The sequence below is a fragment of the Schistocerca americana genome, chromosome 4, assembly GCF_021461395.2.
Source record: "Schistocerca americana isolate TAMUIC-IGC-003095 chromosome 4, iqSchAmer2.1, whole genome shotgun sequence".
NCBI lineage: Eukaryota > Metazoa > Arthropoda > Insecta > Orthoptera > Acrididae > Schistocerca > Schistocerca americana.
Window position 1 is genome coordinate 444,691,762 of NC_060122.1, and position 21,524 is coordinate 444,713,285.

Sequence of the window (21,524 nt, forward strand, 5' to 3'; positions counted from 1 at the left end):
AAGAGACTAAGCCCTTCGAGAGGGAGGGGGAGGGGGGGCTTGGTCCCCTGCAAGTCGCAGTTTCCGTTTGTTTGCGGCTACGGGCGACTGCCACGGTATTCTTTCCGCATAATAACAGCTCGCTGATTAACTCACACTGTCTTTTCCCGTTGCTTCCAGCTGCCTCGTGTTGCTGGGCCAGCTCCATCTGGCGCTGCAGTCACGCTCACCTCACACCATGTGGCGTCCAGCTTTCTGTACGCTGCCGGGGAAACCTCTGGCAAGATGCTTGCCCACTTCCATTCACATCCACCGAGTTGTTAACATGTTATGTTGCTTTACCTAGCTGGCACTTAAGTTTTGCAGAGCAGTGTTTTTATTCGATATTTTACCAATAGACTGAGAGGTTTATTACATGCCAAGGAATAACCATTTCCTCCTGAGGCTCCTAGTATTTAAGACCACACAACGATCTCAGCACGCAACAAATGCACGTATTATGATATTATTACAAAATCCATGATTTACTGAGAGTCGTAACTATTAAGACCTCTATACTGTGTCACAGTCTATCGAGCCTTTCCATTGGCTTGCACACCAAATTAATCCTCTCATAACTCTCCCCGCACGAAAGGAGAAAGAGCGCATTCGATGAATAAAAAAGTCTCCTTGATAATACGGCTCATCCTCTCTTCTACTGAAAGCCCTGTCTCTTCCCCCTGATACACAGAATTTAAAACATGCGTCATTTCACTACTTCACTGTCGCAGCCAAAATTCGCGCTTCTTCTCTTTACCGGTACCGCGATATCACGCCTCATGCCGTCTTTCATGTGTGCTTTTCGACTGTCATTAAGTTAAGCTTATATCCAGATTGCACAATTCCACTTGATTCGACGTTCATACATTGAATATCATCGGCCATTTTGTTGTGTTCATCCGCCATCAATTTTAGGTTCAGCGCCGGGTGCGCGTCGAATCCGATCCTGCTCCAACTCCCGTCTGGATCTTATCTCTGTTTTTTTTTTTTTTTTTTTTTTTTTTTTTTTTAACCTGTGGGGCTCATTTACCAAGTTCGCACCACTGTCAAAAATCACAGTTTATTTTACACCATACAGCAACAGCGTGCTATTTTAAATCTGAAGACGACAAAACAATTATTTAAAGGGAAGTGACTAATAAGAATATCTCTTTAAGATAGTTAGATTTCCATGCAGAAGGCCCGAATGAAAATATTAAAATTATCAAAACTGTAAAAAAAAATTAAAAAAAAAACAAAAGAAAAAAGCTTCACGATATTTTTACTGTCAGAAGTGCTAGTACAGCAAGGTATCCAGGAGGGTCTCTATGAATTTTGGTAAGAGGTTCTGGCAGAACTGAACTGAAGCTCTGAAGAAAACTCGTGACTAGTGTTCAGATAGCTCAACAAGTAAGAACACCGCTCGCGAAGGAACACAAACCTTCTGTCAAGTAGTAACTCAGCTGAGAATGATGGCTTACGTGTATGTGGATTTCTATGAAGGAGGCACAGTACCTTAAATCAATAAAAAGACAAGTGTAGGCAAGAGAGGCAGAACAACATACACGAAACATCACTTTAAAATCCCAATATCAATATTTGCTCTCGATAATCGTAATAGATTCGCGAAACTCGTCGTGCTACGCATGTAAAAATGTAGCTAGTACAGCGGTTTATTATTTAAATAACGCTGTAGAACTTAGCTGAATTTAAAAAAATATACTGTTGCGTAAAAATATCAGAATCCACAGTAACCAGTCTGAACTTCAGACAGCAGTAGTTTCCAAAAAATGAAACTGATACTTATGCTGGCTAACTGGTCATCACATCCCATAATCAAGGATTTTGGGGAGGCCATTAGCACCAACAAAGAGATCGTAGTAAACGTAGTTAAAGTTTCTTCAGTACCCTTTACAGGTCACGAAATGTCGTGGGTAAGGGGATAACGGATTTTGTATATTGCATATTAGCAGACGAAATAGATAAGGCTATTAGACATATACAAAAGCTAAAAGTCTAGGAACGATACGTTAGTGAAACAGATGATAAAAATCGAGGAAATGTGGAGAATAAGAAACTTGCAGAATTCTTCTTTGAATTTTTGGAACAGAGAAGGTGGTACTGAGCGTCAGTGGTATCTAATTTTTAACTGCTTGCAACAAATGTGTTTCCTAAACAAGAAAGAACTACAGACACATTACGATTTTTCAGTGGTATACCTAATTTTTACATAATTGTTGAACTGAAGCTAGAGTAATAAATAAGCTGGGTTGGAAAATAGATCTAGCATGATGAATCAACTGCGAGTTGTAGTCCAGTCTCTCTAGAAATTAGCAATGTTTCTGATTTCTATAGCAACGTTTTAGTTTCCGTTATATCATTTCAGGAAACTGGAAAATCTGAAATGTGAGAAGATTTAGATGTTTTCACCGAAAGTGCTTCTGCTGCCCTGGAAAATGATTATGTGAAACTAAACGTGTATAATGAAGCTATTTACATATGCAGATCTTATCTGAACCATCACATATTTCCCTATGAGAGATGTTTATCTGCTTTGATGGAAAAAGAACTTCGACAGTGAAACGACGAATTAAGCAAGGCTCCTACGAGATCTGGACCAAAAATTAACTGTATATTTGATTTATAGATGATGTTGTCACGCAATAAACTCACTATTTTTCTACATTTAAATCGGGTCGTAGTACGTCATGTAGTTACTACGATGTAATGGTAAATGGATTAAACTAAACTGGATTGTCTTTTACTGTTAATCTGCAGCATGTGAGCACAAATGTTAAATCATAAAACAAGCACAAGATGAAAATAATGCAAGTGCTAACCATACACCAAAACAGTCGCTCTTTTGCTTACTATCACATGCTGAAAACTCTTTTTTTCGATAGCTTGAACACTTTATGCAATATTATCACACTTTTTTAGTTGTTCTGTTTGCTGGTGTAGTCATGTAATCAGTTGTCTAGACACTACAGAAGGCCAAAATTTGAATGTCATCTAGATTCATGTCAGTTTTTGTTGTACTACCGAGCTAGCACTCTGTAGCTTGACATACTGTCAGTTGTAACTATCTTCGGTAGTATTGTTGAAAGGTTGAATGATTGGACAGACTTCAAAATGTGATAGTGTCGATTATGCACACATTAGGAGAAAATGTGCTATGTTGTACAACTGCTTCTGAGATTCAGTTGCTGCAAAGTATCAACTACGCGAGCGGCGCAAGTCATAGTTAACAAACAGACCAAAATCTGTTTTTTGTTGAATATAAATACAGATATACGCGGCCAGTCATTTATATAATACTTGCACACTTCTATTAACTACTTTTCGAGCCTGCACATACTGAACGTTGGCAGATTTCTGTTGGCATCGTTTGTTGTAAATGGTATTTAACAAGTTTTCTTCTTGAGGACCAGCAGCATCGTATATGCCTGGTAACAACATGATTATTAAAGTAGATGTACCAAATAGCTGCTTAGAATAAGTAATCTTTATTCACGACGGACTGTTTCGCCTTTATCGCCATTTTCAAGTACGTCTAGATTGATGTGACGTCCATAAACATACAGCGTGGAAATGTCGAACTACTGTCAATCGTAATTAATAGTTTATTTTCAACATGTTGACAGCATTTACCTTCTTATTAAAACAGTGACAGTTATAAGACAATTCACTAATGACGTAACATGGACGTCACATCAACCTAGACGTACTTGAAAATGGCAATAAATCCGAAACAGTCTATCATGAATAAAGATTACTTATTGTAAGCAGCTATTTGGTTCATCCACTCTATGGCCGATATGCAATTTGAAAATAAAAATTGCCAGGTGTATGCTAACACAAATACCACCCACACTGACGCAAGAAGCAACCTCCAGTACCCTGTATAACGATACAAAAAAGTGGAAATTTGTGGTAAGGTCTTATGGGACCAAACTGCTGAGGTCATCGGTCCCTAAGCTTACGCACTACTTAATCTAGCTTAAACCAACTTACTCTAAGGACAACACAGACACCCATGCCCGAGGCACGACTTGAACCTCCGATGGGGGAAGCTGATAACGATACAAGCTTGAATATGTAACTTCTGCATGTCTCTCCTGAACTAGTTAATAGAAATAAACAAATATTTCGTAAGTAAAGATGGCAGTTATCTGCATTTATATTCTGTTCTACAATATGCATGATTTGTTTCTTATTACTGTTATCACTTTTGAGACAATGTTCAAAAATGCATCTACCAACTCCACAGAATTTACAAATTCGTGTACACACAAACTTTGTTGCTAAGCGGAGTGGTCCTTTTCCTTCAGGAACACTTATATACGAGGGTCGTTCCGCAAGTCATGGCTACTACGGTATATCCTGTGATAAACATGAGAGTTCCACGATGTACATTGATGGTTCAAATGGCTCTGAGCACTATGGGACTTAACATCTGAAGTCAACAGTCCCCTAAACTTAGAACTACTTAAACCTAACTAACCTAAGGACATCACACACATCCATGCCCGAGGCAGGATTCGAACCTGCGACCGTAGCGGTCGGGCGGTTCCAGACTGAAGCGCCGAGAACCGCTCGCCCACAGCGGCCGGCATGTACATTGAACCAGTACGGCAGTGTGTATCTGAAAGTCAACGTAAAACTGAGTTTCAGTACAGGAGGTCACTTTAGAGGTTGAAATGAAACACTCGCGTTGGAACTCTGAAAATTCATTGTGCACGAGTTCAGAATGCACAAAAATGAATCCAAGTCAACTACCGTGCTTCAAAACAGTGTCCCATGTATACACACAGCGTTTCCAACGATGGGGAAGGCGTTGTGTGACTCCTGTCGCCGAAATGCCGCGAGGACATTAGCACTGTTTGAAAAGCGCCTCCCACACAATGGTTACTTCAGCTGTGAAATGAAATTCAAGTCGCATGAGCTGAGCAGGGTGGGTGCGAAAGTATCCATCTTGTAGCACGGCCAACATCACATTGAATATTTCAGGCGCTGGTGTCAAACCATCCTCGCATGCGGTCGCAATCTTTCGGCTGATTTCGGCAATGACGTATTTACTGCGATTACGGTGATTTCACACGTTCGCACAATATACCATAGCTGCCATGATGACCCTCGTACCTACCTCCTATTCAGAATTTAGAAGAAAAAAAAAGAATACAGCACACGGTACGATGTGGTTATAGATTAACGTCTTCTGCGCTAACAGAGAGCACTAGTGCCTAGCCAGTTGGTTTTGTCCGCACTGAATACTGTTTGACGTTCGCTAACTGTAATATCAGACCCCACTCTGGTCTCTTCTATCCGTTGACTCTCTCGGGTTCTTGAACCGTGGGTGACCTTGCGGTCTTACCGGGAACGAATTTTTAGTACCGACTGACTTCCAGGAGCTCCACCGCCGCAGCTATCCTGGTTGCAAGCGGCAGGAAGGGAGGAGGATACACGGACTGACATTGAATGAAGAAAAGTGAAAGTGCAGCTGAAGAGCTCTCAAGGTCAGGAGCTCGTGCAGACGCCGGTACTGCGGAGGCTGCCGCCGAGGATGAGTCGGTAAACTCCGCGTCGTCAGGAGGGGGGTGTGGAGGGCAGAGGGGAGTGGGGAGAGTCTAGTAGGCGGGAGGGGAAGAGGATGATCCGCGGCGGGCGCCCTCCTCACCCTCTTCCTTTCTCCCGTCTGCAGCCTTCCGCGCCCCCCACCCCACCCTATATAAACACACGACTGCGGCGCAGCGCACGGATTTTCTAACTGCCTCTCGTCCCGCGTTCCATCAAGGTAAGTGGATGCGCTAACGCGGCTGGCGTCGATGCAGTCAAAGACCTTTTTTTTGTTTTTGTTTTTTTTTTTTTAGAAGAACGGCAACCAGTCGCGATGTTTTTTCATCTTGAAAATTTTATTCGTCCATAAGTTACCTTCTGCGCCCCATAAGACATCAAATGCCAAAATTTACAGAGAACAACATCGAAAAAAATTTGCGATCACCGCAAAAGTTGTAATGATGATAAAGACAGACACATTTAGATGCAGTCTGATTTTACAAGAAAGACGAAAATATTTTACGACAATTTTTATTATTAGTTACGTGGCGTTGAAATTTTATGTGTCGTTTTTAACATAACATTCTCGTCCCCACACCACATAAGCAGTACTACATAGTCTGACAAATAATAATTCGTTGTCATTTCACTTAGAAGCTTCCACCTAAATGTATTTAGTACCACCAGCACAATAATATTTGAAATTATTTGCGGCATGACCACCTCCAATCGGACTAACTATAGTGAAGCGATGATCTGTTTCAACTAATGTTCCTGTTCATAACATACGTACTTTTATCGATCTCAGGCCAAGAAGATAACGACTTCGATTCACAGTTTAAAAAAATCCTACTACCCTTCCCGACTATAAATACATACTAGCGGAAAATTACAAAATGTCTTTGCTGTACAGGTTTCACGAAAACTCATCAGTTTTTTTTAGTTAAAGTTTAAAACAAACTGAAAAAATATTTTAACAGTAGAAATCAAAGTAATGGTAAAGTCTTATTCCTTCAATGATTCTCAAACGGCGCTACAGCAATAATCAGCAACATTAATGTAATATTGGCGATGATCACGTAATGTCTGTGCTGAGGTTCTGGAGATCACTTCAGCTTTTTTAGTTAAAGATTAAAACAAACTGAAAAAATTTGAACAATAGAAATCAAAGTAATGGTAAAGTCTTATCCCTTCAATGTTTCTCAAACGGCGCTACAGTAATAATCAGCAACATTATTGTAAAATTGGCGATGATCACGTAATGTCTGTGCTGAGGCTCTGGAGATCTCTTTAAAACAATGCTACCAAAAGGGTTCGGCTATGGCTGAGCTAGTCAGCAGTGTATAGCAATCACTTAATGACAAAAAGTGAAAATACTGTTTGCTGCACGGTTTTGACTCCTAAGTTGAGAATTCTGACTTTCAGTACTGTCATCAGGGGATATAACAGTGCAGCAGGCCAACTATTATAGCGTTTGTTTACGATTCTTACACTTTCTTTTGAAAAAGTAAGAGAACACAAACCATCATTCCGTACCATTACGTTCCACATGCTTCACACATTTAGTCACCTTCGGCTTTCACACGGTCCAAGTTTCATTTTCACACGTACACCGTCAAAAATTCGTTCTTCATTTCTATACGTGTACTTCGATTAGAAAATCCAGTTCCTGAAAAAAAAAAAATTCTTCGCCTGAACCAACTCGACTCTGATATCCGTTATGTTTCGTTAGTCTTTCGAAATACAGCACTTCCTACACCACATTCTTTTTCTTCGCTGTTTTCTGTTTATTTCTCAGTTTTTCTGCTCAGCAAGTGTGTCTCGGCGTCGCGGTATGCTCTCACTTTCCTCCCATCAGAGCAGCCTATGTCGAAAACTAAATCCGTACCATGACCCTCGTCTTTATTGCATTTATGACACATCCACGCCTACAGCACCAGCCCAGCTTTCACACGGTCCAACTTTTATTTTCACACGTACACCGTCAGAAATTCGTTTTTCATTTCTATTTCTATACTTCGATTAGAAAATCCAGTCCCTGAAAAAAAAGTCGTCGCCTGAACCAACTCGATTCTACCGAGTTTACCTTTTGACACCATTTTCTGTGTGGTTTGCTTTGATTCCAGTTCATTTGTGGATTTCTTCTGATACATTCGAGGCTTTGTCAGAACAGTTTGCCTATAATAGCATCAGACTGAATTGCCTGACACATCTCTCTGAGAGAATTAAGATTCTGAGTCATCTCTTCTTGTATAAAGGTTCTGCGCAAATTGAGAGTACTGCCTGCGTGTGTTTCTTGTGGATTTTTATTTACGATCGCTGCTATTACTGCAATTTAACAATACCATCTGCAAGTAATAACCATTATGAGCGTTTGGCGTTTATGTTACCAAACCTACATCTATCAAACATTAGCCGTCCTATGCACTAGTCGAAAGTAAACAAGAGTGTATTAAGCTCTATACACAGCTCGCTTACAGAGATACGCTTTCAGGTGCTTGACCTCTGAGAGCGTTTACTAAGACACTGGAATCGTATTCCCGAAGGAAGGCGGTTCAAATCCCTTTCAAATCATCCAGAACATATTTAAGATTTCCGTACGTTCCCTAAATCACTTAAGATGAATACCTGGATGGTATCGTCAGTTTGTGACAATTGTACGGTGCGACACTTGCGCGGAGATGGAACGTGTTGACATTTCTGTGGAGGCTAAAACACTTGAGGTGGTTCTTTGCTTTCACATTCGTTGGCTTCGCCAAGCCACAACGAAACTGTCACATTCCAACCCAAACAAGCTCTCACCCGAAGCTGGGGAAAACCAGCAGGTCGCACTTTTTCAACCTTCTAATGCCCTAATTTACTGGAGCCATGGTGGCATCGTCAAATGCCACTACGACACCTGTATGTTAGGACAAGTTTTTATAAAACAGATCTGAAGATGGTCATTGCTGACCGAAACCGGTAGTCCGAGGACCTAAAAGTTTGCGACCATAAACGTGAAATAAAGGAAATTTATTCAATTTTCCGGGTCACTGTTCAGTTCGCGATCATGTCGCAGCTTGTGTCCTACTAACAGGTGTCGTAGGCAGCAGCACACTGTGCTACACTGCTAAATTCGTACTGTGCCTGTATGCTACCTGCAAAAGCCCGCTTATCCCAGCAGGAGCATCAGGTTCCGCAAAAATATCACTGGTGCCACACACCGAAAGGTGTCTCGGGGAGTAAAGGTGCCTTCCTTAACCCGAGTTTGTGTTCTGCTGTCGGCGGGACCTAAAACTTTGACGTTCCTTCTTTTTCCTTGTGTGAGCGTACTGAACACAAATACTCATGTGGACTCGATTATAGGCCACGCGGTTAGAGGCGCCATCTCACGAACTGCGCGGACCCTCCCGCAGGAGGTTCGAGTTCTCCCTCGGGCATGAGTGTGTGTATTGCCCTTAGGGTAAGTTAATTTAAATAGTCTGTAAGTCTAGGCACCGATGACCTCAGCAGTTTGGTCCCTTAGGAATTCACACACATTTGAACATTTTTTTTTGACTCGATTATATGACTCTGATAAAGGGGGGGGGGAGGGGGAGGAGGGAGTGAGTGTGAACATAGATAAACAACCACGCAAATGTCACCTGAAGATGGGATCGTTAAATCGCGCAACTGGTTGCGAGAGCAAAATAAACACTGTGTGAAGCATGTACAATCGACTCCACGAGGGCGTGCTGAAAATTAATGCTTCCGAATCTTTTATGTGAAAACTCTGAAACCTTTTTAAATGAAACCAGCTTTATTAACATTCTACATCTTTAATCTTCATATCTACATATTCATTTCCGAATAGTCACGCTGGCAACGAACACATTTCTCACAGCGAGAGATCAGTTTGTTGATACCGTCACTAAAGAATGTTGACGGAGCCACAATATCACTTCTGCTCGCACAGCCTTATCACTATGAAAGTGAAGTCCTCGAAAGACGCAAACGAGATGAGGCAATTCGGGACTCCATCGACGATGATCGATGACTGTGAACCCAAGATGTCTCGTTATTGCAGATCTCACAGGGCTCGTGTGTGGTCTGGCATTGTCATGTTAAGGAGAGGATGCTGCATGTGTGGACTAAATCTTCAAATTCTCACACACCGACATAGTTACGTTACATACCTCCACGCTACACACTGCAATTCGGAACCCTCAAGCAGCAGAGGGCTGCAAATATGTAAAAATGAAGAACGAAGAAGTAGAATGTTAATGACGTTTCTTCTATTTAAAAAGCTTTAAAATTTCATAAAAAATTGAGAGGCATAGCTTTTCAGCACGCCTTCTTGTATTAAACTTCACCGTGAAACCTTCCAAGGTTGTGAAGACGCTTCGACTTACATAAATTATGTAATTGTTACATATAGCTGTATCACTCATCAAGTAACCGAACTCAAAAGATAGTAAGTCACCATTTAAAAATCGCCTAGTGTATTGTTTCCCATCCCCATTTAATATCGCGGGAGTGCACTGTCTTTCATTCACCGGTCGTTCGCTTAGCCCCACGGTTAACACACAGCTGCGAGGCACGAAAGCGTCCTTAACACCAATACCGAGCAGACGAGAGAGGCCGTTTCGCGCACTGAATCACTAACGTAATGACGGCGCTAACAGCAATTATCTTGACCCGGTTCGCTTCTTACCGCCTCTTTACCAAAATATTGCACGATAAAAGAACCCGTGATCATTTCACGAGCGTCACAATGCTTCGACTACGCTGCAAGGCAGTCGGCTCCATGGCAACGAGATGAAAATGTGGCTCTCTGCGTGGAGGTAACAATCCTCGTTGTAGGAACTTTGCCAGTAAAAGGAGGAGAGATCGCTAAAACTGTTCTCCATTGTTAAACCATGTGTTACTATCCTCAGTTGAAGCTCCAGAGATCTCTGCAGCATACTGTGAGGAGAAAGTATAAGTCACGCTTGGTGGCGATCTGCCCGTTGGCTGGACACGTTGAATCATTTGGACAACTTGATGTTTTTCCCACATAGCGGCATCAAGTTTCACCTTCTGACCGTGCCTGGAAAAGTCTCGGGGCGTTCTAGTTGTTTAAGAATGACAAAGGCAGATGAACAGAACTTTACAAACACCTCTTTGGCATCAATTTGTTGCAGAAGTATCTAGTACATCTTGAGCTAGTATATAAAGGCTTTTTCTTGCAGTGTTCTCATTTTCTCTGCACGGATTAAAGGGATTCCGTAGGCACTGACTGTGTGAAACCGACCCTCTCTACTCGTTTACGAGTTGAAGAAAATGGCAGATAGCGGAACCTAGGTCGATGCCGAGTTTGTTGACTTCTGCAGAGCTGTCGATACAGTTCCATATCGTTGTTTAGTAAATAAAGTACACGTTTACGGAATATCAGGACAATTGTAAGAAGACCAAATGCAGTGTGCTCCTGTCATGAAAACAATACGTTTTTGCCGCACTCGAGATCCAGAACAACCAGCATGATTTTATCTCTGATTCTTTTGCCGGCCGCTGTGGCCGAGCGGTTGTAGGCGCTTCAGCCTGGAACCACACGACTGCTACTGTCGCAGGTTCGAATCGTACCTCGGGCATGAATGTGTGTGATGTCCTTAGGTTAGTTAGGTTTAAGTAGTTCTAAGTCTAGGGGACTGATGACCTCAGATGTTAAGCCCCATAGTGCTCAGAGCCATTTGAACCATTTGAACCTGATTCGTTTTAGAAGTTTATGTTTTATTTGTCCTTAGTACATGGATAGCTCCCAGTATTATGGTACAGTGTTGCTCTAACTCTTTGGCATGTAGCTCACTTACAGTCAATTCGTGTACACAGACGAGGGAAACGAATACTAGGGCTTAATGTCATGCCGAAGGCGATAAAATTACAAATAAAACCGATGCTTGGACTGGGCAAGGGCAGGAAATCGATGTAGGACTATCCTTGTTAGGGTAACTGTTTCTAACTTTGGTCTCGGATGGTTTGAAGACGTCTAACTCTGGATCGCTGGTTAGGTATCTACCAGCTGAAAAAGAAATTGTTTGACTGCTCGTAGGCAGTCAGAACCATCAACGGTATAGGAATAACCACCGAGACCGATTTATACTGAGACAAATTCATAAGTGTAGACATGAGGAACTTGGAAGCCAGAATGAGATTTGCCTAGATGAATTTAAAGGGATACAATTCATTCACGAATGTTATCTACAAATCCCTTGTTCGACGAAATCTTGAATTGTTTTTCGTCAGACTGAGGCCATTTTCAATTGAATTAATGGCAGAGATAGGGACGATTCAAAGAAGAATTGCGCGATTCGCTGTGGACCTGTTAAGTGAATGTGGGGCCATCACATGCTCAACAAACCAGAGTGAACAGGCGACAAGAAATCCGTAGTGCAAGACGGTGGATCATAACCTGAAAATTCAGAGTCCATTTTCCAGTACACAGTAATTCTAAAGACATATTACACCTTTCAATTTAATGAATATGGCACACCATGTACCTTCCACCACACACCATACAAGACTTGTCGAGTACTGAGGCAGATGCAGATGCCGAACAACTGCATTTGAGATAACTCACTCGTACTTCACGTGAAATACAACCCTGTTTGAGTTGAGCCAACCTTCCCTAATTGGAAAGCTGAACAGCTTCTCTGAATCTCCAGTCGCTAGGGCGTAGGATCGTTTACAGCACTTGAGATTCTTTGTCGCAAGATGGCAATACGTATTAAGTGCTTCCTATCAAATAATCTGAACCGAACAAGCCAAAAGAAAATCAGCGCTTGGTTGTACTTTGTACAGATGGTTCGAGAGAACAAGCAGTCGTTGTTCCTTTGCACAGTCGTTAATGTCGACTGGAAACTTCACTTACAGTAGTACGTAAATAGTGGCTTCTTTGTGTTTACCATACTTGAATGTATCAATAGAGACGACAGAGACGTGAATAACGTCTTCTGTTGTGTCGAAAAATTGATTGTTAGATAGTAATTAGTATTCCACGTAAGTTTGCATTTAGTGTTTACTGAACGCGAGAGCGCTCCTGTTGAAGCCAAGTACTACAGTTTAAAAATATTAAATGCTGACTGGAAGGCTTAGATTGTTTCACTAAAATCAACGGGTTTGGGAAGTGCAGAAAAGCAGAGTAGAGACGAAATTATGCGAATTTTGGGGAAAATTCCAGGAAGATAATTTTAAAAACATGTATTACTTCTTCTTCTCGTTTTCGAAACATAACATACTTTGTTATCTTTGGAAGGGTTTTCCGATTTCTATCTTTTCAGTAAATGACTTTCCTAGAGCACTATAGTCGTATCCTGAAGTGACCAACAAAAATCTATAACCGCTTCCGTAGAAAATGTTGCTATAGGACACCAGCAGTGGAACAAATTTTGTTCACCACACTTTTGCCAAAAGGGGAGGAATAGTGTAGTTACGTAGTGGCTGTTCACCGCACTGTTGGGCTGTCTGCTGGAACCTCTCCCAAATCACCCAACAGCGTCTCGTCAAGTGAGGACATGTGATACTGGCTCTGATCGTCGGATGAGGACTTCAGATAAGAATTTTATGTCCCACCATTCACAAGGAGGGAGGCAAGATGAATACACCACATTTCGCTTTCCCCCTTCTCTTACCAAAAACACGAACACAATGTTTAAATTAGCCATTTATTGGCTGAGCGTGAGCAATAGTCATTTGTAACAAGAAATTTTCCTTTCAGCTATAATCACGGATATCTATTTCAGCTGTTACGTTTCGATGTTTGTCTCCTCTTCAGCTGGCCAACCTCGTTGTCTCTCTTGATCCGTCTGGGGACATCATCTGCAGTAATCTTCTGCAGCCAACCAGCAACCAGCACCTGCATGTGCAGATGCGGAAGATAACTGAAGACGATGCTGCCCCCGCCTTCCCACCCCCGTCCACCCTCCCACCCCCCCAACCCCCCACCCCTCGCCATGGACCACGATCCACAATGGATCTGGCTGTGTGGTGAAGAAGACATAAACATCGAATAATAACACCTGAAAGCGAGCTGTCACAGTCATTTCAACAGCTACATTTAAGATGGGATGTCATGCGAGGAAAGGTGTCTATGCATGAAAATGAAAATCTCCCCAATTAATGTGCCTATCCCTTCGTGTTAACTAGCTAATGATCCCATAGAACAACTGTCCTTTTTTATGGCAAGCTTTGTTGACGACTACTTCCTTACATCGCATAAAACCAGAAGAATTTCATGGTAGAGAAGCAGTGAATAAGAGATTGACAGCACCTACACTTTGCTGTTTCGAAACACAATTTACACGGTTAGAACCGCAAGCGTGGAAACGACACAGAGCGTTGGATGTAGCTCCTTCCTGGTTTCATTTTTTAGCTCATACTCGGCATTAACTGTCCCTCACGACTCAGGATATGCGTTTAGCCGCGGAGACTGCAAATTATACAACTGTATTTTCAGACTTTTACGTAATACGGTTTTACAATCCGCTACATGAATGAATATGGTACTAAAAACCTGTGGTTTCGTGTTTTAATGCGGAAGTTAAGTGGTTTCCCTCACATCTGTCTACGCTTAACTTCGTGCGTGATTTCAGGGCTTTTACCTCTTGTTTGGTCTTGTAGATGACATGATGCAGGTAGTGACATCATCAGTGGCAAAGTACTAGATCTGACACTGTTCTACAGAGCAAACAGTCGTTAGGACAGAGAAAACCACCAGCAACTTCAGAGCGAATTGTCAGCCAGACTAAAACAACATACATCCCGTGTTATTTTCCAGCCTTGTTCAGTGCTAAATTTTAAAGCCACAGTCTTCCTAAGTCATTTGTAGAACTGGTAAGAGTATTTGGAAATCCCTTTTATTTAAAGTAGGTCTAAATTTTTAGAACGTAAAACAAGTTGCATAGTGCGGGGAACTTAAGTTTTACTCTACGTAAGAAGCTCTAAGCCGAACTACCAAATCGACAGTGAGTATAACTTGGAAGGCAAATGCTCTGCAACAGCAAAAATTCTATGTCAAAGACATTTTTCATTGCAAACAATCTCCTACTATCCACCGCATATATTATGCATGGACAGTGAACCCCAAGCGAGGTGACACAATGGTTAGTGCATTCGTGAGGACGACAGTTCAAACCCCCTTCCGGTCATCCTCATTTAGGCTTTCCGTGCTTTCCCTAAATCGATTCAGGCAAATGCCGATTTCCTCCCCCATCCTTCCCTAACCTGAACTTGTGTTCCGTCTCTAATGATCTCGTTGTCGACGGGACGTTAAACTCTAATCTGCTCCTCCTCCTCATCGACAGTTAAGTATTACGTAACTGATGAACCTGTCCTTCTGTCGCCCGCGTCTCGTGGTCGTGCGGTAGCGTTCTCGATTCCCACGCCCGGGTTCCCGGGTTCGATTCCCGGCGGGGTCAGGGATTTTCTCTGCCTCGTGATGGCTGGGTGTTTTGTGCTGTCCTTAGGTTAGTTAGGTTTAAGTAGTTCTAAGTTCTAGGGGACTGATGACCATAGATGTTAAGTCCCATAGTGCTCAGAGCCATTTGAACCATTTTTTGTCCTTCTGTTTGGTGACTTTGCAGATATCGCGCCTTTTCTAGTACATCCTCCTCGAGGTGATGGTTAGTCATAATACTTTAGCTTTACAATACTGAGAAGAAATATCAAGGCTTTTCTCCTCTCGCGCATGTCCCGTTATCTGCAGTTTTGCTTACTGAAAGTGCAGAAAGTATCTTACTTAAGGCTCGTTCCTTCAATTATGCGATTTTGCTCAAGAAGGATACAGAGAAACGTGTTCTTAAACCGACTGTTTAAAATAAAGAAGAAACAGATCCACGTCGTGAAAGTTGTAGTGCACATGGTGGCGCTAGTTATTGCATCAGCTCACCAAACGAGATTTCGGAAAGACAGCAGCCAGTTAACTGCTACGTCCACCATCATCCAAGCTAGGACTACGTCTGTGATTATCTTGTCGACGATGTGACGTTAAACACAAATCTTCCTCCATTTCTCCATTAACATACCAACTTCGGACGCCTGTTGGCGTTGTGGGCAAGTGAATCAGTAGACTAGTAGCGATGTTTTCACAGAGTTTTGCACTTAATTATCGCTCAGCACGTACACACATGAGAAAAGAGCTCCTCGCGAGGTCGTGAAAGTCCGACGGATCTCTACCGAATGCATGTCATTTTTTGTCCTGGGGTGTCATGCAGATGTGGTTTGGAGGGGCATGTGGTCATTACACGACTCTCCCGGCCGTTCTGCAGAATGTCCAGGCCGTGGAGCCGCTACTATTCTATTCAAATAGCTCCTCGGTTGGTATCACAAGGCCGAGTCCGCCGGTCCTACCACCCACGAAAAATCCTAGGCAGTACAAGGAATCAAACCATGGTCCTCCGCATAGCAGCCATCGACGCTGACCACTAAGCTACGAAATCGACTTACGTACACACATATAGCCTCGCAAGCAACTAGTGCTGTCGTATGTACCCTACAGTTTGTGTGAGTACTAAATCCGAATGAGTACTAAATCATAAACCCTTCCATCGCTAAACACAGTGATGAGCCAAAACATTGTTACCGCCTGCTTAGCAGCGTGTTGGTCCACCTTTTCAACGCAACACAGCAGCGATTCTACGCAGCATAGTTTCGATAAGTTTCCGGAGGTATGTGGCAGTAGATACTTACGAACAGGCCACACGTTTCACGTAAATTACGGGCCGGTGGTATGCGGACGTGGAGCTAATGCTTGACAGCGTCCCAGGCGTGTTCCAAATGGTTCAGATCGGACGAATTTGGTTGTAAGATATCAACGTGAATTCATTATTATGTGCCTCAAATCATTGTAGCATGATTCTGACCATGTGACGCGGACAGTTACTTTTCTGGGAGAAGCCACCATCGTTGGGGAAGACGCCGAGCATGAAGGGATCCAAAAGGGCCACAATAATGTTCACCTGATCCACAGCTGTCATGGTGATTATTTATTTCTAGTTTCTGCTACCAGTCACTTTTTTATTTTATGTTTAATCTAACATAATACAAAGCGTTTCGAACATGTTCTGTCCATCTTCAGGCGTTTATACACACATACATACATACAGAGAAATGGTACTTAAAGTTAAACAGTCTTAAACTAGATTAATCTAGAACTCTTTGTCCATTGTCATGGTGCCTTTGATTACCTCCACAAGTCTCATGTAAGCCCAGATGAGCGTCCCCTATAGCATAAAGCTGTCTCCACCGACCAGCGTCCGTGGCGAGGTTTATGTATCGAACAGCCGTTCGCTTGGATGAAAACGTGATTCATCCGACCACGTGACGTGTTCCCTTTGATTCACTCTCGATCTAGACGATCCTGTAGCCATTCCACCCTGTCGTCAGATGTTCCACAGATCAGCAGAACCTGTCCGTCTCTACAGAGCAGGCAACCCTCCGACCTCCACGTTATGTGATGAGTTGAGGTCCAACACCTCATCGCCTGTTCGTGGTTTCAGACACTTTGCATAGATACTCAAGGCAACAGAATGCGAATAGCCGACGGCCTTATCTGTTTCCGAGAAGCTCGTTCCTAGGTGCTGAGCCACAACACTCTGTCCTTCAAATTCGCTCATGTCAGCGAATTTCTCCATCTGCCGCCAGTTTAGTCGCCAGAATGTTTCCCCACTTGTCAGTGGCCTGTTTGTGTACTTCCCTTATGACACTTCACGCGCCCACAGTGAAACCAAGCGGCAACCAGTCTTGCGACGAGCAGTTGTCGTAATGTTTTGGGTGATTACTGTATCTTAACAGCGAAACAAGTAAATCATTCTGAAACGTTTGCAACGTCAAAAATAGTCCCCAAGGAAATATAAGGGGCGTTCAATAATGCAGCTGGTTTTATTCAGGATTACAATACACCGTATTATTCCCCACTCTTTTGGGTAAAAACCTTGTTTACCAACACAATCTCCGTTCAATGCAACGGCCTTACGCCACCTTACTGGGAGGGCCTGCATGCCTGTATCGACCCACTGTACTAGTCGACGTCGGAGCCGATGTCTTGCTGCATCAGTAACATCCGCACCATCCACTCCGTTGGAGTGCATCCCTTTCATTGGGCCAAACAGACTGAAGTCGGAAGATGAGACATCCTGCCTGTAGACTGGACGAGGAAGAACAGCTCAATGAAGTTCTGTAAGCTCCTCTCGGATGCGCAGACTTGTCTGAAGCCTTGTGTTGTCCCGAATAAGGAGAAGCTCGTTTGCATTTTTGTAGTGACGAGTACACCGAAGTTGTTTCTTCAATTTCCTGAGGATAACACGATACACCTCAGACTTGATCGTTGTACTATTAGGGAGGATATCAAACAGAAGGACGCCTTCAGAGTTCCAGAAGGCTCTCGTCATAACTTTACCTATTGAGAATGCGGCTTCGAATTTCTTCTTCGGAGGAGAGGTGGTGTAGCGTCATTCCACGGATTGCCGTTTTCTTTCCGGTTCGAAGTGATGAACCAATGTTTCATTGTCTGTGGCGATGCACGACAAAAGATTGTCACGAACAGCCTTGTAACGCGCAAACAGTTCCGCACAGAAGGTCCTTCGTTGCTCTGCTGTTGGGCAGCGAGAAACCCAGAAACACGCCTTTGAATACCTCAACTGGTGGACGAGTGTGACAGCACTACCAACTGACACGTCCAGTTGCGCAGCGACGTGTCTGATTGTGATCCGTCAATCACCTCGAATCGCAGTGTCCACGTTCCAACATTGCAGGAATCTCAGCTGTGTGCGCCCGGCCGCCACGCGGGAGGTCGGACAAGTTTGCGAGACCTTGTTGCGATGATAAGAGACGCATCACCCACCGACTCACCGTGCTTTTGTTCACTAACAGGTCTCCGTAGACATTCTGAAAACTCCTACGAATATCTGCGGCGCTCTGGTTTTCCGCCAAAAGGAACTCAGTGACAGCTCTGCTCTGTTTGTGTACTTCCCTTATGACACGTCACGTGCTCGCAATGAAACCAAGCAGCAAGCAGTCTTGCGGCGAGCAGTTGTCATAATCCCTTACAGACTCCATTTTGAAGGGTACGTATAGTGCCGGCACCTATAGGAAATTCATCAAACTCCAGGGGCAGAGTGGGAATATTTCACGACGTCCCACTGTAAATGCCAAATTTTTTCAATTCAAAATGGGCGTGAAAGAAAATGTGTTGTATTACGTATTGCGCGCCCCTCATATATAGCAGTAGGCTCTTGCAGCAGCGGCCTCAGACGTTACTGTGCTAGCCAGGCCTCGCCTTTGCTAGACGCTCGCAGTAGACGCGCCTCAAGGTAGCGTCCCGGCCTGAGGCGCAGTCTTGGCAACAGCCGGCGCGCACTTTCACCGCCGCGGCCGCGCGTGACGCAGCCAGCGACGCCGTGCGTCCCGTTTGCGGACGCCTCGCCACGACGCCCACCGCAGGCGCTTTCGTAACGGCGCCGCGTCCGCCGCTGCTGGGGTCACTAGCACCTGCCGCCTGGCTCGATCCTGACCCCCATTTTCAACCGCCGACACTCGTCCCCTAGCAACCGGCCCCACTTTCAGCAATCGTTTTGACTCACGCGCACCTTCTTATGAGGCTTTGACGATAGCGTGCCGTCAAGTCACATTATTACTTCCACGTAGCAAGCATACAGAGCAGCCACCGTGGACACCACACCTACGGGAGGAATGACTAAAATTTAATCGCGTTTTACTGGCCGTGCAGTGACATCCCAACAAAATCTTCTTTCGGGCCAGTGCTCTTACCCGATATTTTTCAGGTCTGTGAATTCCATCCCAGCAGCTCACTTTTGGATACTCTACAAAACACTAACGAATGGCTGCCACAAGCTCGCCATTGCACTCAAAATGTTTTCGAGGAACAAATTTCTGTAGACGGGAAAACAACGTACTTTTAGCGCGTACCAAATATGACGAATACCAGCCAGGATAGAAGAGAGCGTTAACAGGCCGTTTCCGGGATTCGGGGAGATTCGCCGGCCCTATAAAGACGACCTGGAAGATTAGCGACGGGGGCTGGGGTACCGCCCAGACTGGATGTCGTTTTTAGGCGGTTTCCCATATCCGTCTAGGCGAATACCGGGCTGGTCAGTCCTGCTTCGATTCCTGGTACTTCTAAGGAATTTTCCTTGGTGGTACGACTGGTACAGGGTAAACTCAGTCTCGTACAAACAGAACTGCTCCATTTATCATGTAATATTACTGCGAAGCACTTACCAATTTTCCAGAAACAAAGCTTCGTATATATGTCACACCGAGAAATTTCCGTGCTTCCATTCGTTTCCTACACCGAAAACTCAGAGGAGATTTCGAAAAAAAGAATCAAAGTCTTTTCAAAGGTGATAAAGCTTCTAAATTGACTGGAAACGGGGATTCTGGTCCAGCAGTAAAGATAAACGCAAGAAACCGTAATTCTTCCATCGTATTCCATTCGTTTTCTTATCAGAGTAATCCACGTAAGAAAGTTAGTTGCGCTAAAGAACAACGGAGACAGTCATTATTGTTGACAAAAAAGGGAATTGAATCACAGCTCAACTACAAAAGAAAAAGAATTGAAAATAATTAGAATCAATAACGAAAGCCATCTGCCAAATTTTCAAAAAAATGGCTCTGAGCACTATGGGACTTAACTTCTAAGGTCATCAGTCCCCTAGAACTTAGAACTACTTAAACCTAACTAACCTAAAGACATCACATACATCCATGCCCGAGGCAGGATTCGAACCTGCGAGCGCAGCGGACGCGTGGTTCCAGACTGTAGCGCCTAGAACCGCTCGGCCACCCCAGCCGGCCCAAATTTTCAGAAAACTACCGTATCACTTATACAAAACACACGCAGGAAAGAAACTACTCTTAAATAACCAGGGCAAAAGGACAAACAACACACTGTTTACACTATCTGATAACATCCTAGACAATCATTCTGATAGGTAACCATCAATCGCTTTCCTTTCCTTACTCCTCCCCAAAAAATTCCAGTCAGCCACCAATCTCCTACCACCCATGTGCCTTCGAAAGGTACAATATACTTCTCACAAACACATATGCTATCTTAACCCCCCCCCCCCCCCCCATCATCTCTCTTCTATGGATATAAATAAAAAAGCTCAAACACGCAGACAGACAAACACACACACACACACACACACACACACACACACACACACACACTTGCATACACAGAATCAGATAAAGCTAACACAAAGTCAAGACTGTTTGCACTACTTACACAAATAAATGACACACCAAAGACCTCGAATAATGGATGCAGTTGTGTTTACTGTTAAAGTGACGCCAGTCACAGTGAATTTAAAGTATAAATCACGGTATATGCAAAGAATTTAGTGAAAGACGAAAATTTTTGCCTCAAACGTATTAAGAGCACACAAAATACCGGAAAAGTGCGACTTTCAATCTGTTACCACATGAGTGAAAGCAGTTTAGTAGTCAAGAAGTGAGAAATACTTTTAATTGAAAGTACCCCTGCATTTTAAATTAAAACATATGAGTGAATTTTTTTAAATCTAAACTGAATACCTGTAAACCAATACCATATTAAATTCCAGTTTAACCACTGATGACCCTTTGTTAATAGAGGCGAAACGCGACTGGGTGATTAAATGCATTCAGCTGCAACGTGCAGAAGGCGTGTTTAAAAAAGGTTTGTCCAAATTTGAATCTTAATCTAGCCTTTTCTGGGATACAAAAGATGGATTACCTTTCAAATGGTGAAACAATAAATGTTCGGGACAAACAGCGTGGAAAAAGAAATCGTGAGGAGGTCCTTTAGTTTCATATAATTGAAATCATCTTTCATCAGGACAATGCACTAGCTCACACAAAGACATTTCAAGTATAAAGTACTGCAACATCACCTTATTCGCCCAATTTGGTACAATTTGAATTTGACCTGTTTCCACGTCTAAGGAAATATGTGGTTGAAAAATATTAGTACAATG

At 43.2% G+C, this 21,524-nt stretch overlaps 1 protein-coding gene across 1 annotated transcript in view; it reads left to right on the plus strand.

The window, feature by feature from the left end:
* The first annotated feature begins 5,735 nt into the window (after positions 1–5,735).
* Positions 5,736–21,524, plus strand: part of LOC124612948 — a 50,439-nt gene continuing 34,650 nt past the window's right edge. The window contains exon 1 of the mRNA XM_047141463.1: positions 5,736–5,791. The gene's annotated coding sequence lies outside the window, so the exon portion shown is untranslated. The remainder of the gene's footprint in view (positions 5,792–21,524) is intronic.